This window comes from Triturus cristatus, chromosome 7 (genome assembly GCF_964204655.1).
Source record: "Triturus cristatus chromosome 7, aTriCri1.1, whole genome shotgun sequence".
NCBI classification, from domain to species: Eukaryota; Metazoa; Chordata; class Amphibia; order Caudata; family Salamandridae; genus Triturus; species Triturus cristatus.
In genome coordinates this window covers 1065790451-1065808343 of record NC_140590.1, presented here as the reverse complement: position 1 = coordinate 1065808343, position 17893 = coordinate 1065790451, and the positions used below count along the sequence as shown (strand labels likewise).

Sequence of the window (17893 nt, the reverse complement as noted above, 5' to 3'; positions counted from 1 at the left end):
GGCCGAAAGGGTGAATATAATTGCTTTAAATGTTGCTATACGCTAGATAAATACAAGCACATAGAGGGATTAGTAAGGGGTTAACATTAGATTTATTATTTCTATGTATTAATTACTCTTTTGTGTTTGTTTCGCTTAAATTGGCGTTTGGGCCTAAATCAAAGATGGCCGCTGACGCTACACGACGAAGTGGCCACTGTCCCACGAGGCGCGGAGTGAGCTGTGCAGACGCGAGAAGTTTCCTAAATCTCGTCACAACCTTTGTCCCCATGTACCAGAGCAAGGACACAGTGGGAAGACGACCAAGACTGAAGACAATTGACTTTACAGTAAACCGTAACAGACTGACTTTTACACGTACCCATGATTTCACCCCTTGAACTGTACTAAGATCCCAAAATTTCGCATCGGACGATCTCAACCAGCCAATCACGACTGAGTTAAAACATAAAATGTATCTTCTTTGCTTACATTTTATTATAAAATGCAGGGTAGAATAGAGAGGGCACCGCACCTATGACTTTTTCCTGAATCTTAGAGGGTCCGGATGCCGTTCGACCATTGGATGACTGCAAAACCTTCTTAAGTCTATGGACAATGATAGATGCCTGCACGTTTTTGGTCCTTTGTTGATCTTCGGGACTGTAGCGTGCTGAACAATGAACTTTGAGATTTGGCCTGCTTTTGGACGATTGACTGCAAATTTGATCATGCAGAGCCAATGAATTAGTGGATCCCAAATAGCCAGATTAGGTGAATATGACGTTCTGTGATTTACTAGAAATTTGATAAACTTTCTAAAACTTTGACGAGACAAATGCGATTTTCAATTATTATGAAATTTAGATAAACAATCATTGATTAACGAGATTTCGTGAGTTATGAGTTTTATTTAAGAAAAGATTCTGAAGTCTTAAAATGTGTTTTAGCTGGTTCTAAACTCACCATCAACCAATCCAACTAATTTGGTCCGATTGACCGAAGTGGGAGAAGTGCCTTGATGTTTAGGATTAAGGATCTGTAGGCGAAAGGGCGATGATGTATAATTTGTAAATAACTTTTCCTTTCCTATAGGTTATAAGGTGTTCCCCTCACATGTCCGGCGCTAGAACCGCTCATCCCTCCTATGTGTGCAGATCTGGGTGGAAGTGTAGTGTGAGTGTTGGTGTTATGGGCCCCACCAATGACTGCATGTGTGAATGAGTTAGTGTGACGTGGGGTCTGTGCCGCAGGGAGGATATCGGTACGGGTTGTTTCCCCGTTACCAAGGTTTCGGCGCTCCAGCACCATCCTGCTGGTAATGGTGCAGTTGAGCGCCTTAATAGAGTTATCAAGAGCAATATCCAGTTGGACAAGAATAACAACCTGGTATGGAAATAAGAAATTCTAAAAACATTGTGGGCCTATTGCATAACACCTTGCAGTTGCACGGGTCACAGTCCATTTGAGCTCATGAGGCGCAGAACTCCCATGTTAAAAGACAATGTGGGGTGGTTGTCGGCTGCAAGGAGAGTGGACTGGTCTGCAAGCCAGGTGAAGTGTAGGCTTGAGGAGGCACAGGCAAATTTCAAGAAACGTTTTGACAGGAAACATAGTGAAGTATTCTTCTTTAAATGAATCCAGTACTCAGGTATACAGGTGCAAGATGTTTATTCCATAAGAGAAGATCCCATCCATCAGCCAGCAGTCATTCCTGTAACTGAACATTTACAGAACTTTTCTATATACAACAATCCATGACATCAGGGGATTCTAACATGACATAGTCTTTGCACATAGCACCTAGCAACATACCCCAGTGTGGAATACCACACATCTCCCTTCCTCAAAAGAAAAACATATTTGTAAGTATAAAATCAAACAATAACTTCAACAAAATCAGCAAGATAACTTGGTCTTTTAACCACTCTGGAAGATGTCCTAGGGCAATATAAATCCTTTTCCTCTTCACCCTTAGTTTGATGAGAAGAAGAACTTCCCTTAGCAGAAACCAACCCCTTGCCTTGTTTCAGCACACCACTACACACAATTACTCTATTTAAATTTCAAATACGATGGTCCTGTGTTTGAATAGCATTATTGAACATTTTGATTACCCTAATGGGTTTCATGAATTTAGACGAAGAACTTCCCAACAAACCAGGACATTTAATCCTGACCCAATCACCTACATTTACTTTAGTTTTCTTTACAGCATGTTTAACATCAAAGTATGCTTTTCTTAATTTTGCCTTTTCTTCCTCCACTCTTAGCATATGTTCCCCATCACACACTCTCTCCTTTCCATTTGATAATTCATACTTATTAACCCAATACGGTTCAACACAAGTATTGGGCACCCTACCACGAAACAACAAAAAAGGAGTCTTCCCAGTAGTTGCATGTGGAGTTAATCTGTACTCTTCAATTTTACCAATAACTTCTCTTTTCCAATCTATTCCCACTCCTTTAGCCAATGCAATGGTCTCTTTGATAACTTTATTAAATCTCTCCACCATCCCATTGGCCTCCGGATGATAAAGAGCAGAAGTCTTGTGAACAATCCCTCTAGTAGATAAAAATTGCTCCATTTCCCTAGAAACAAGTTGAACACCATTATCAGATAAAATTGACATTGGCAGGCCTTCTCTAGCAAATAAACTCTTCAAACACTCAATCACGTTACAAGTATTAATTGTTGATAAGAAGAAAACCTCAGGCCACCTTGAGAACATGTCTATGACCACCAATATGTACGTTTGTGATTCTTTTCCTTGTATAGGACCAACAATATCCAAAGCAATCTCTTGCCACGGACCATTTGGACGTTTTCACAAAACCATAGGTTGCACATGAGTACACTTATTCTTATCACTAATGGCACAAGAAACACAGTCTATTATTATTCGCTCAATCATTCTGTCCATTCCAGGCCACCAATATGACATGCGAAACCTGAGTGAGCCACATGCACTAAATCAATTAATTCCTTTCTGAGACTTGTGGGAGGAATCAATCTTGTCCCTCGAAACAACAAGCTACTGTCTACTGACAATTCGTTTCGTACAGCCCAAAAAGATCTTGTACCTTCTGACCCATCTTTACGAGAGCTCCATCCTTTTTTTAACAAGGATATCACTTCACCCAGTGTCGTATCACTCTCTAATTCCTTCAACCATCTTTCTTCTGAAATGATGTCATGATCTACTAAACAAACTATTTCATCATCCTCATCATCCACTGAACTGTCTTCTTGCACACAACGAACTAAGCGTGAAAGAACATCTGCAACTCCATTTTCAATCCCAGGAATATATTTTATTCCAAAACTATATTCCTGCAGACCAATTATCCATTTGGTTATTCTTCCAGAAACAAGATCTAATCCTTTCTTGCTAAATATTTCAATCAGAGGTTTATGATCTGTATGAACCTCAAAATCCAAACCCCACAAGAATTTCTTTAGTTTCTTTATTGCCCAAAAGACTGCTATAGCTTCCATTTCTACGACCAAATATCGTGTTTCCGGATCTCTGAGACTTCTTGACAAAAACATGATAGTTCGCATGCCATCAGCACCACACTGCTTCAAAACAGCTCCAAGCCCTTTCTCACTCGCATCAGTCACTAAGATGGATTTACTCGCAGGATTGAAACTTTTTAACGAAAGGGCTTGACTAAGCTTCTTCTTAATAGCCACAAATTCATCTTCACACAGATCTGACCATACAAATTCTTCATTTTTATGCAATAGCTGTCTCATGTTTACTGTTGCTACTGCAAAACCCATCACAAACTTGGCGTAATATTCAATCATACCTAAAAATGTCATCAATTCAGCTTTGTCAGTAGGGGAACACATCTTCGTAATGGTTTCAATCAAATCAGGTTTAGGTTTCACACCTTCCCCAGAAATGTTATGTCCTAGGTAATTGATAGTGTTAGATCTGAACTTGCACTTCTCCACCTTAACTGTAAGATTATGTTTACACAAATTCCTCAGAACAGATCTCAATCTAATGTCATGTTCCATGTCATCTTTTGCAAACACCAAAATGTCATCCTGGTATACACATACCCCTGGAAGATCTTTTAACACCTTTTCCATCACCCGTTGGAATACTGAAGAGGCAGAAACCAATCCAAAAGGCATTCTCCTAAACCTAAAGGTGCCAAAGGGCGTGATAAATGACGTATAGTCCCGGGATGACTCTTCTAGCTCAATTTGATGATACGCCGAAGTAAGGTCTATTGTGCTAAAAACTTTTGCCCCATCAAGCAGCGTCAACAATTCAGTAATCCACTACCACACACTTATTAAGTTGCCTCAAGTCGATGCATAGACGCAAATTCCCATTGGGTTTGCGTGCTGCAACGACCGGAGCCAACCATTCAGATCCCTCAATTTCCTCTATAATCCCTCAACTGCTTAACTTTTGTATTTCTTTTTTCATGTCTTCCCTAACAGATAGTGGGACACTTCTCACTTTAACACACGGGAACTGCATCACCTTTTAGTTGAATCTTGTGTTGATACCCCTTTAAACAGCCTAAAGTTTCCTTAAATACATTTGGAAACTCCGTCTTTAGATTGTGTACATACTTATCATCCAAATTTTTATCCACAGATTGAATTCTATCTCTTAACTGTATGGAAGGATTAGCATTGGGATCAAGAAATATCCCCAGATCGCCCTGATGAATCCAGCTAATGATGCTATCTCCACGCTTTGACAAATACATTTTTCCAGATATCAATCTATCTTTGTATTCTATCAAACCAGAAAAATACCCATGTAGCTTTATCGGTTCCCCTCCATATGCCAAAGGAATGATATCAGGTTTCATTGACGTAATCGTTCTCTTAAGCTTAGAGTTATAAAATTCATTCGAGATGATGGTAATCTTTGCACCAGAATCAAACAGGACCCTAGTTTGTTCTCCTTCTACCAAGATTTCATCATAAGGACAGGATTTGTTACTACATTTGTTTTCAACCTGTACCACAATCTGCCCACAAACATGATCTTCAGAATTAGGTTTACCTAACTCCCCTTGATATATTTCAATTTCTTTCACCTTGGGTTTAAGTTTCGTTTTGCATAAGGCCGTGAAATGCCCCTTTAACTTGCATTTGGAACATGTTTGATTGAGGGCTGGACATCTTTTGGCATTAGCAAGATGTCCTGCCTTACCGCATCTATAACATTTTCTTTCAGACCACATTTTCTCAGCATTACTTTTTTCCGCTATGTCGCGATTTTCTGATTTAACTTTAACTATCTCAACATTAGTTCCCTTTTCCGAATCCTTCTTTATGACAGCAACACATTTTAAAGAGTGCTCAATGCGTTTGGCAACAGTTAACACTTCTTCAAGAGTTGGTTCATCTCAACCACAATTCTTCCCTAATTTTTTCAATAGTACAGCCAAACATGAACTGATCCCTAATGCGTTCATCAGTTAGACTCTCAAATTTGCACAAGGAAGCAAGTTTCCTTAATTGAGTTATATAATCCTCAATTGTTTCATAAGCAGATTGCATCCTTTTTGCGAACTGGTATCTTTCAAGGATAGTGCTGACTTTGGGAAGGTAATGCTTGTCAAGTTTCTTAATGCAAACCTCATAGTCGTTTAGCCTACCAGCTTCCGAAGCTGAAAGCTCAGGCAAATGATCAAACACATCCTGACCTTCAGATCCTAAACAGTGCAGTAACAACGATGACTTCCTTTCAGCACTTAAAGAGGGTCCGCAGACTCTGGCATACCTCTCAAAAACAACCTTCCATTTTTTTCATTTTATGGGAGGCGACCCAGGACACGATAAGAAAAATGGAGCTGGTGTAACATTTTGCATATTTACAAATTTTCACCCTAAAAAATGTAAGCTAATAATATATATGGAACAAAATTTTCAATTTAGGAAGATAAATTCTTTACATAAACATCTCACCTTTTGAACACATCTGTTAATTGTAAATTGTGTATCTTCCAGATTTTATCGTAAATTCCGTTTTTAAAGTAAGCATGCCAAAATGTTAACAGGACTCGATAAATTTTCCTTATTTTCCAAAATGACTCATATGCATCTCTGTTATCATTCAATACATAAGTATTAATATTTCAAATATATTGTTATAATGGTATCCATTTCCAAATGACTGTCGGTTTTATTCTGGACAATATGACAAATTAAGTCTAATATCCCACAACTATAAGGAGAGAAAAGAAAGAACAAGAAAAATAAAAATTTACTGCCAAATTTTCATGTCTCCTTTGTGATGAAAACGTTATTCAACTCCCATGTCTTCATCTGCTTGTTTTATTTGCCAATAACACGTTTCTTTATTTGTTTTTTCCCGTGTGCGTGTTATTTCTTATTAGCGCTAGTTGAACGCTACCTGTTGCTAAGATACCGCACACAAAATGGCCACCACGCACACTTGAATCGGCGTGATGCGTGATGACGAGATCCGGTGAGGAAAGGCGTGATGCGAGGAAAGGCGCCGACAACAATGTCAAACGAGAAGAGCGTCGATCTCGAGAAGGATGATGAGATTCGAGATTCCAGGTAGGCTGATGACACTTTAACTCCTTGGCAACCAATGTTTGTTTTCAAAGTTTGTAAATGTACACTGACGCGAGGGAAAGATAACGTTGCAGAGATGCTTCCAACTTACACGGCGACTCTTCAAACGTGTATAGCGATGACACAAAGTATTACACGGCAACTCTTCAAACGTGTATAGTACAGCGATGACAACACGTATTTCCCTGCACCCCGCTCAAGTTACCGATAAATAAGGGAAAGGTGTAACGACCCCATAAACATCCCACGAAGTCAGGGAAAGCAGGCACAACTTACACGTCTTGCTTGCTAATGCGGTAAAGCTCGCTGCATATGACGATGTATAGATCACGAACACACCACTCACAGTGACTTCCAAGAACCGAAGTTTTCAGGTTCCACAAGATCAGTAGACACAAATTAGATTCAGATGTCAAAGCAAGTAACACGCTGGTAATACAGCGTAGATTGCTCCAAAAATATAAATCTGCTTAATCGGATGTGCTCCTTTCACGAGTCTCATGAACAGCACCAAAGTATAATATAACGCAGAAATAAATCTGGTTCCTTCTCCTCCTGAATAAAATAGATAATTCCACAATAAATCCAGAATTCTTTGTTGAGATCTTCTCTTGTAGGTTCCTGAGCCGACTACGCCAGTGAAGTATTCTTCTTTAAATGAATCCAGTACTCAGGTATACAGGTGCAAGATGTTTATTCCATAAGAGAAGATCCCATCCATCAGCCAGCAGTCATTCCTGTAACTGAACAGTTACAGAACTTTTCTATATACAACAATCCATGACATCAGGGGGATTCTAACATGACATAGTCTTTGCACATAGCACCTAGCAACATACCCCAGTGTGGAATACCACACATAGCAGTTAAGAAGTACATTTAATGGTTGGAGACATGGTAAGGGTTAAAAGGAGTGTCACACGAACAAAGGAGAGAACAGGTTTTCAAATCCCCTCTCCGTGAGCAAAATCTTTTGCAACTCAGCCCTTCTCATTTATGTTAGAATGTGGCATTTTTCAGCACTGTCCTTGTGTAAACAAAGCAAAACCAAAGGAAATGATGGACGGAGTGTTGAACATTGCAAGCACTCACCCCCAGTCAACTGATCTGGGTTTAATCCATCACCATTCTTTAGCCCACTCTGCCACCCCAGTTCAGACATGGCCATATGCAAATCAGTCTGACCCTGTGCCTCATGGGAACAGTCCAGCCCAAACTGCCAAGCCATGTCTTCCCTGGACCGGAAACAAGCTTTCTAGGACCGGTTTCTGGCATTTCAGCCGTCTTCAGCCAGGCTTGCTTGAATCCAGTGGCAAAGTGAGCAAGGGACTAACGTCTGAGCATACCCTGCCAACTTATGGCGAACAAAGCAAAACCACAGGAAATGATGGACGGAGTGTTGAACATTGCAAGCACTCACCCCCAGTCAACTGATCTGGGTTTAATACATCACCATTCTTTAGCCCACTCTGCCACCCCAGTTCAGACATGGCCATATGCAAATCAGTCTGACCCTGTGCCTCATGGGAACAGTCCAGCCCGAACTGCCAAGCCATGTCTTCCCTGGACCGGAAACAAGCTTTCTAGGACCGGTTTCTGGCATTTCAGCCGTCTTCAGCCAGGCTTGCTTGAATCCAGTGGCAAAGTGAGCAAGGGACTCACGTCTGAGCATACCCTGCCAACTTATGGCGAACAAAGCAAAACCAAAGGAAATGATGGACGGAGTGTTGAACATTGCAAGCACTCACCCCCAGTCAACTGATCTGGGTTTAATACATCACCATTCTTTAGCCCACTCTGCCACCCCAGTTCAGACATGGCCATATGCAAATCAGTCTGACCCTGTGCCTCATGGGAACAGTCCAGCCCAAACTGCCAAGCCATGTCTTCCCTGGACCGGAAACAAGCTTTCTAGGACCGGTTTCTGGCATTTCAGCCGTCTTCAGCCAGGCTTGCTTGAATCCAGTGGCAAAGTGAGCAAGGGACTAACGTCTGAGCATACCCTGCCAACTTATGGCGAACAAAGCAAAACCACAGGAAATGATGGACGGAGTGTTGAACATTGCAAGCACTCACCCCCAGTCAACTGATCTGGGTTTAATACATCACCATTCTTTAGCCCACTCTGCCACCCCAGTTCAGACATGGCCATATGCAAATCAGTCTGACCCTGTGCCTCATGGGAACAGTCCAGCCCGAACTGCCAAGCCATGTCTTCCCTGGACCGGAAACAAGCTTTCTAGGACCGGTTTCTGGCATTTCAGCCGTCTTCAGCCAGGCTTGCTTGAATCCAGTGGCAAAGTGAGCAAGGGACTCACGTCTGAGCATACCCTGCCAACTTATGGCGAACAAAGCAAAACCAAAGGAAATGATGGACGGAGCGTTGAACATTGCAAGCACTCACCCCCAGTCAACTGATCTGGGTTTAATCCATCACCATTCTTTAGCCCACTCTGCCACCCCAGTTCAGACATGGCCATATGCAAATCAGTCTGACCCTGTGCCTCATGGGAACAGTCCAGCTCGAACTGCCAAGCCATGTCTTCCCTGGACCGGAAACAAGCTTTCTAGGACCGGTTTCTGGCATTTCAGCCGTCTTCAGCCAGGCTTGCTTGAATCCAGTGGCAAAGTGAGACAATTGTGTCTAGTTCAGGACATGACCGCCCTGTTAGTGATTTGCACAGGTCTATTGATACCAACACTTTCAACTCCGGAAGAGGGTGCATAAGTGATTCTGATAATGAGGTTGAAGGTAAATGGTTGCAACCCAATGTTGACGTGCATGAAGTACGGACTCCACTTCTGTGCACTGTTCAAGCAATACCAGTAGAGTGGGGTGACATGTTGTTCCACCCATAAAGCTTTCTATGTATAGTATTGGTATGTTATCATTAACAAATGGATTTGTAACCCCTCTTTGCATCCTTTTCCCCCTCTTCCCCCACCCTCCCTCTTCCTTACGTACTTTGTCCCCTTGTTTCAATTCAAAAGGGGGGAAATGTTTTGTGTTCTTTTTATTGCACTTTTGTACTCTCCGGGGCACCATCCCCTTTTCCCTTATTCTCATCATCAGCTGTCCCTTCTAGAATGAATGAAGCGTTTGGACGTGTTCCCGGAGCGCTTGACCTGAGAATACCTGTATTGGTCATTGAATAAAGTTTTTCCTACTGAACTTTTTCCCAGTACGGCGTTTACTTCATAGGAGTGTAATCTCTTGCGCTAGAACAACGACAAATGGAGCCGAATTTCCTAATTAAAAAATCGGGATACATGAGATATTGGGGTTCAGTTGTGTTTATAGCAAATAATATTTGTAGCTGTTCATAAACCCACGCATCGACATTTTAGTTTAAGCCTAACGATGAACGGCAAAGAAAAATTAATTCATAATAGGAGCCTTACAAATTCTAGCAATATATAAATAGTAAACTGAGTGAATTAGTTTTGGTTCAATCCGCGGACCCGCCAAGCACCACTGAACGGCCTGCCCAGCCAGCCTTAGCCCTGGAAGCGGTGAATGATGAAGGGACAAACCATTCCCTTAAAACTAAAGATAGGAGCAGAGAGGGGGATACGTCACAAGCACCGTCCTCGTGACAGCGGTACGCTAGCGGTCCGCTAAGCTAGTCGGTTATGCACTGGAAGGAGTGGTGCAGGAGGAGACTCATTGAGGCGACGGTGACCCACTCAGGGATCGTGACGCAGTATACAGGCCGGGTGGCTCTCGCCCACGGAAGTCTGCCTAGCACAGCTATGGTGTTCGTGAAGAAGTGCTGGAATCAGCAACAGGAAGCGACGCACTCCTGAGTCGTGACGCAATGTGCAGGCCGGGTGGCTCTCGTAGGCGGAAGTCTGCTCACCAACACCTGGTCCGTTTTCATGGGGGAACTGGGGTGTTCCAGCTTTGTCAGTTCTGATTTCGCCCGCTAATCGGGGGCAAAAGTAATCCAGTGAATAGTCGGACCCGTCAACAGACGGCAGTCGGGACACGTAACAGGTATATTCTATGATAAATGTACCTCTGTCAAGACGAGAGGAGCAGAGTTTCCGGTCTTTTTTCTGCACGGTTGATGCGAAAGGGAAGCCGGTGCCCTGCTTTCAGGTCTACACTACTCTAGGCCTGTTCATGTCAGCGACTGCTCTGACACGCAAGTAGGTGTGTCCAGCCCGACCTGATATTTTGTACTTAAAAGAGGCAAAGAACTACAAGTCGCTTATCAAGTGATCCAATTTCATAGGTGCTATTTTTCGCTCATCCTAGTTTTTTAGTCGGCGCACTTTCAGTTCTGCGATTTCTCTGTCCATACTTAATACAAAAAACACAAACTACAAGTGACAGAAATCAAAGTCATGTAGGCTAAAACTCCATAACTCTCTCAAAGTTTTAGGCATGACATCAAGACACTTGGCAGTAGAGCTTGACTTGACACCCCAGCACATTGATGGGGAAAGCTTAGCACGAATCGAGCTGATCCATTAAAATGATTTGTCGTGAAAATGACACAGCAAAGGTCATGTAAAAATATGATACTCTTCAAAGTGAAATTCTTATTTCTTAAATGGTTGTCTTTTATTTTAGTCCATTTGAATATGTCACTGCATAAACATTTGTTAAAAAGAGACTTCCGACATGAACTTTTCCCCACCTTTAACACCCCGACATCGCTCCCATGACTGAACCAGGAGATCAGTTAGTCATGTACTCGATATATGTAAAGCCAACATTGTATGTGGAGCGACATTATGGTCATAATAGCTATACTTAAATATAACACTCAATTTCAGCTGATTTCCTTTAAGCTGATTTAAAATTTGACACTTTATCAAAATGAGACACAGTGAATTCCAGTGATTTTCATACAATATCAAACTTTGACGAAATAGGAAGTGCCACGAATCGACCTCAATTACTATTTTGTTCCTTTTTTCCTTTTGCCGTCAAAGAGCAATGCTTGGGTTTTCCAACAATAAACACAGTGACTGGTCAAGAGTTACATAGAGTGTCCATGTGACATTTGCTGAATACAGGAGGATGAGCGGTCCAAAACGTGGACATCTGTGTGCAATGGGGAGGGCCAAGGATGCCTCTTGGTCACACAGGTGGCTCAATGGTAGCATGAACAGACCTTGTGTCAAGATGAGGACACAAAGTTGGGATAGGGCCGGGAAGGGGGTTGGAGACCATGGCGCTGCTTGACGTGGGTTGTAGATCGTGCCCGGGCGTGGAGCTGTTGCCTGGGCGTGGTGCTCTGATAGGACTTAGTTATGCCGGCAGAGGCAGGGCTAGGGGAAGAGAAAGAGCCTCCAGAGGTGGGCGTGTCACTGGAGCCCTGATATAGGAGAGGGGCTCGGATTCCTGAAGGGCTATGTTGCAGAATTCATAGGGGCAGAGTGTCATCCTGACTTAGGCTGAGGAAGTGGTCCAGGAGGGTGTCCCATGCAGGGGAGATGGGGTGCCTGCAGATATGCTGGAACGTCTCAGAGCGTAAGGCCTCTCCCCACTGCTGCACTCCCTGTGTACTAAGCCTCCAACCTGGGGGGCTGTGGCGATCACCATTTGAGGGTGATAGCATGCATAGCGAGTAGCAATGTGAGGCTAGCAAAGCGTCCCCTAACCACTAAGTGCTTTCCATGTTTGAATACGCCCAGGGCGTTGGCATCCCAAGTTCCTATGAAACTGGAAAGACCTCTAAACTGACCTGTATCTCTTCAATAGCTGGCCTCTCAGGCTCATGCAAAAATCATGTCCTCAAATTATTTGCTCAAACAGGGTATTTTAATAAAACCATATTTATTATTTATAAAAAGTTTTGGGGTTTTTCTCTTTTTCAAATAATTTTTTCATTATTATAAATTAACACAAAAGTTGAAAATAGACACTGTTGGGAGAAACGCCGACATGCCAATCGAAGGTGCATGAAGGGTAGACAGCAGACAACATCCGGCAAGCAGCTGTGGATGTCCAAGTAATTGCATTGGACGATAAATTTAGATGCCCTACGTCTAGCTGTCACATATATGAAGGGGAAAGAACACAATTATAGCCCGACTATTTTGAGACTCAATAACGGTTGTGCTTTGGCATTTTTGACGACATGCAAAGAGTCACCCTAGTTGGCTGACCTAGTGTGTATCCACGCATTTGTGTGGAATGAATATATTGACCCAGATTAACTCCACCCAACTAAAAAATCTTTCTGAATAAACAATGAATTACAGTTGGTCCTGATGAATGTGGTTTTACCTATGTCCCACCAAAACTTGCGTTGACCTATTTGCTACAGATGGGAATCCAGTTTGAGACACAAAAACAAAGAAGAAACTGCTGTGATTTAACAATATATCGTAATAATGAAGTTATTTGATTTGACTCACTGGATCCCGCTTTTGTCTTTCAACAGTTATATGTATTATTTGCTGGTGTAGTATGTATGAGAGTATGGATGAGGCATGTGATGTGTTTGAATGCATGTTTGATGAATGAGTGTGGGGTTACTCTTATTTCTATCTTTACACGTTGATTTACATCATGCTGTAATTATTTCCTTTTTATGTGTATGATTAATTGTTTATATTGAAATTGTTTTTTGTCTATTATATGTAATCATGTTACAGTAATTGAGATACCAAGCTGTTTATGAAATCCAACACATGAACCAAATTGAGACAGTGATGTAATAGGACTATTCTGCTTGTGTGTCTATTTTCAAGTTTTGTGTTAATTTATAATAATGAAAAAATTCTTTGAAAAAGAGAAAAACCCAATTTTTTTTATAAATGATAAATATGGTTTTATGAAAATACCCTGGTTGAGCAAATAATTTGGGGACGTGATTTTTGCATGAGCCTGAGAGGCCAGCTATTGAAGAGATACAGGTCAGCTTAGAGGTCTTTTCAGTTTATTTGGTTGTTTTCCCCTTCTCTAGGACCTTAATTCTTATAGGGGATACCTTTCCGCTTATTAGTCTCCCAGGTTCCTATTTCCAGAAGCTCCGTCACCTCGCGGAGCGTCTCGTGGACTGCCTGCCAGTATGTGGAGAGGGTAGGACTGGACCAAAGCATGTTCTGGAGCTCTGTAGAAAACTCATGGCAGTGCAGGCATCTGAGGCAGGCCATGGGGAAGAAGCCGTTGAACTGGTGCAGCATGAAGTATGCCCTATAGAGTATGGTGAACTATATAGTCTGAAATCCAGCACTGCAAAAGACTTGGTGTAGGAATTCGAGGGCTCTATCCCATTCAGACGAACCAATAGAAGAAGGTGCAATGTGAGCACAACTTACAAAACAAAACCTCATCAAAGTGAAAACTCAGATTAGTCACTGGTCTAATTGTCTTTGCGTGACACTATATGATTTATTTATTCTTAAGCCAGCTCCATAACCTTCGCTCTTTTCACTTTAGATCTAGAAACATATATATATATATATATATATATCACAATATAAACAAAAGTACAACAATATAAATACAAAGGGCACTCAATAGCCCTATCAAAACATAAATAATGCAAATACATAAATTCACGAAACAGTGCAACAATCGAATACTTTGTCCTGTCTTCCAAATGTTTGGAGTGCATGGGGCTATTTCCCTAGTTAAATATCGAATCCAGTACCTCCTTTGGCCGTTTTTCACTCTAAGGATCAGTTTATCATCCTTCCACGGAGGGACGTATGCATAAACCATAGTGGCTGGTGCCCTCACCTATATTGGCCCAAGCACCTTCGTCATTGTTTTTGTTCTCCAGTTCTTTCATTGTCCTGAAGAGGCCCGTATTGAAAGGGCCGAGACGCGTCAACAACTTTTGTTGGATGAGCCCTCTGAATCTGAGTCTTGGACACTAATATTTGGGGGACACACCCCAAAGAAAAAGAGGATAATCTGATCCTCAGCGTGAAAAATATCCAAAGGATTACATCTCATACGGGACTGGATGTTTAACTAGGGAAACAGCTATATGTACTTCAAACATTTGGAAGAGAGGACTAAGTATTCAATTAGACCAGTGACTAATTTGAGTTTTCACTGTGTTGAGGTTTTGTTTTGTAGTTTATCCCCACATTATACATTCTTCTGTTGTTTCGCTTGTACATGCCCAGTTATAGTGGGGTTATTTGGGCAAACCCTTGTGGATTTGTATCCATGTCCCATTTGTCTCTGAGTGACCTAAGTGGGGTCCCTGTATGTTCCCTCATTTCCCTGTAAAGCCATGTGATGGGACGATGTCCCGTTCTCATGGTTTGCAGTGTCTGTATGACTGTGTGTGGGAGGTTCAGTATCCACTAAGGATCATTCGGCACGGAGGGTGTTCTGCAGCTGGTGAAACATTGACCCCTAAGGAGGGCAATCAAGGAGCAATGCATTGTGCTCATTTATTTGACCACCTAAATTAATGCAGTTGGTTCAATAATCTCAAATATCATTTTAAGGAGGGAAAAGGAAGTGCCTGGGAATCTTGCGTGGCACTGTTTTGGCTTGCTAGTCCCCATGGTATAAGGACGGAGCTAGATGTTCTGCTTGAGCCTTGCTTGGGTTGCCCACCTCTAATTTAAACAGGCACCGTCTTACAGTACCAACCTCTATTTGGAAGGTATGCAGTGCCATACGTTGTCCACAATAGTAAGTTGTCTGGACTTTTGCATTTCTTGTGGTTCAAAAGTTCTTGTTGGCTTGCTCAGGACAGTGGGATTTTTGACCATTTAAGTGTGACAACTGAGTCTTACAGCTGTTTGCATTATTATTTCGCAGAACACATTAGACCTCTTACTTTAATATAACAATATTAGTTTTTTGTATAGCACACATTTTCTATTTAATGCATCATGAGATGTGATTATTACCCACATCTATGGTTCTCATTTCATTGACCAGAGAAGATTGAGTGAGCACTGCACATACACATGATGTGTTACTCTTAGCCGTCTGTCTTAACAACGTTGATTTGATTCCCCCTAGTAGCAACAGGATGTCAAGGCCATAGAAATACATTGTGAAATAAAAACAGGTCACCGGGGGTGTATGTATATTAAAATCCAAATAGCAGTTAAATAACACCAAAGAAGAAATACTACAAAAGGATAATGACCATTTAATATATTTCAGACACAAGCTGAATTGGTTTGGAACTAAAATGATTCACGTTATTGTTATGAGAATGAAGTGTTACCATTTTGCTGAGATTGAAAAACTGGAAGCATGAAAGGTGTAGTTGGCCTTTCTGGAATGCAAATATGTGGATTATGAGCTGCACATGGTTTGAAAAGTGTGTAATTAGTCTACAGTGGTTTGCTTGAAAACATTTAGGAGTCAAAGACTGCCATACACTCAGAAATATTTTGATAAACCTTTATGTTATGTTATGTTAGATTTATTCTTATATAGCGCCTAATCACCGACAGGTCTCTTAGCGCTTTTCTTGAGAGAGGGCCAGGGAGCATTTGGGCGGACACATAACATCACAGGCAGGGGAGGTTAGGCAGAGTACAAGGCCTCCCTAAACAAGATCATTTTAAGCTGTTTACTGAATGGTAGAAGTGCAGGTTCCTTGCGTAGTTGATCCGGCAGTAGGTTCCATAGTTGCAGGAGTAGGACGGAGAACGCTCTACCTCCTTTGGACACACTGTTGTATCGTGGGGGGACCAGGCAGCAGGCCTCGGAAGATCGTAAAGTGTGACCCGGGACGTAATTCTCAAGGCGTTCTTTGATGTATAATGGGGCTTGGCCGTAGATTGCTTTATGTGCAATGCAGAGGCCCTTGAATTTAGCTCTTTGCTTGATCAGGAGCCAGTGTAGCTTGCACAGCAGGGGGGTGGCATGTGTCGTCCTCAGCAGCCTAAAAATCAGTCTGGCTGCGTCGTTCAGTACCACCTGCAGTTTATTGTTAAGATACTGAGGGAGGCCAATATATAGGGCATTGCCATAGTCTAGTCTGGAGACAATTGTTGCTTATACAATCGTCTGTAGTGAGGCAGTTGAAAGATGGGGAACGAGTTTCTGCAGTTGTCTCAGGAGGCCTATGCATGTTCCAACCACTGTGGTGACCCGATTGGCCATCGAGAGCTCAGAGTCAATCTTAATGCCCAAACTTTTCACAATGGGTACTGGTGTGGGTGAAGTACGCAGTTCTTGGGGCCAAAAACAATTGCTCCAGGGATTGTTTTTCGTGAGCATGACGACGACTTCTGTTTTGTCTGGGTTTATTTTTAGGGAGTTGGCAGTCATCCAGTTTACTGTGAATCTGAGGATGTTTTGTGCCAGGTCTTGGGCGTGTGCGAAGTTATCAATCCGAAGGATGAGTTGGGTGTCATCCGTGTAATTGAAAACTCGGCAGTCCATACGGGCTAGAGCCACCACCAGAGGTTGTAGGTTTATGTTAAAGAGGAGCGGTGACAGTGCTGAGCCCTGGGGACGCCCCAGGTGAGGGTGCCCCTGTCCGACACCTGCTCACCCAACTGGATCCTCTGGGACCGGCCAGTCAGGAAGGATGAGAGCCACTGGTGTGCCTGTCCGCAAATGTCCAGGTCAGTGATTCGGGCCAGTAGTTGTATATGGCTGACCGTGTCGAACGCCGCTGATAGGTCTAATAAAATCAGGGCGTTTTTTTTTATTGTCAGCCGAAGTTCTGAGCTCGTCTAGAATAGACAACATTACCAGCTCGGTACTGTGGTGAGCTCTAAAACCCGCCTGTCGGGCTTGGAGTGGCTGGTGTTCCTCCAGGAAGGTCGATAATGTCTTAAGGACATGTTGTTTGATCACTTTTGCTAGGAAGGGGAGCTGTGAGATGGGCCTATAATTTTTGTGGATAGTGGCGTCCGCTCCAGGTTTCTTTAGCAGGGGAGTTACTCTGGCCTCCTTCAGGTTGGAGGGTAAGTACCCAATCTCCAAGGAGTTATTCAGAAGGGCGAGGATCTGTCTTTCCAGCCCAGGAAGGGCCATTCGGAAGATACTCGGGGGCAGGGGGCAGCGGGGGAGCCCGATTTGGTGCGTTGCATCAGTAATGTCATGGATACGGAATCTAGATTAGGGAAGGTGGTGAGTTGTTTGCACGTGGGAGAAGGGACCAGATTTTGGACTATGGAGCCCTTTTTGATCGGGGTGTTTTCAATCTCAGAGATGATGTCCCGGACTTTCTGGAGAAAGAAGGTGTGGAACATATTACATTCAATGGGTGCGGCTGTGGATTTTAATTCTGCCTTTTGACTGAGTTCTTTCAGTATTCTGAAGGTCTCTTTCTGTTTGTTCGGCGCGTTTATAATTCGTGCCTCGTATTTATTCGGCTTTCCTGGTCATAATGAATTTTTTGTATGAGGTGAGTAGGGTTTTAT

At 42.5% G+C, this 17893-nt stretch overlaps 1 protein-coding gene across 2 annotated transcripts in view; it reads left to right on the top strand.

Moving 5' to 3' along the window:
* The first annotated feature begins 10380 nt into the window (after window positions 1-10380).
* LOC146811097 (E3 ubiquitin-protein ligase RNF14-like) overlaps window positions 10381-17893 on the top strand; it is a 133924-nt gene continuing 126411 nt past the window's right edge. The window contains exon 1 of one of the 2 annotated variants that reach the window (XM_085618143.1): window positions 10381-10565. The gene's annotated coding sequence lies outside the window, so the exon portion shown is untranslated. The remainder of the gene's footprint in view (window positions 10566-17893) is intronic. The other variant, XM_085618144.1, reaches the window with a different exon arrangement.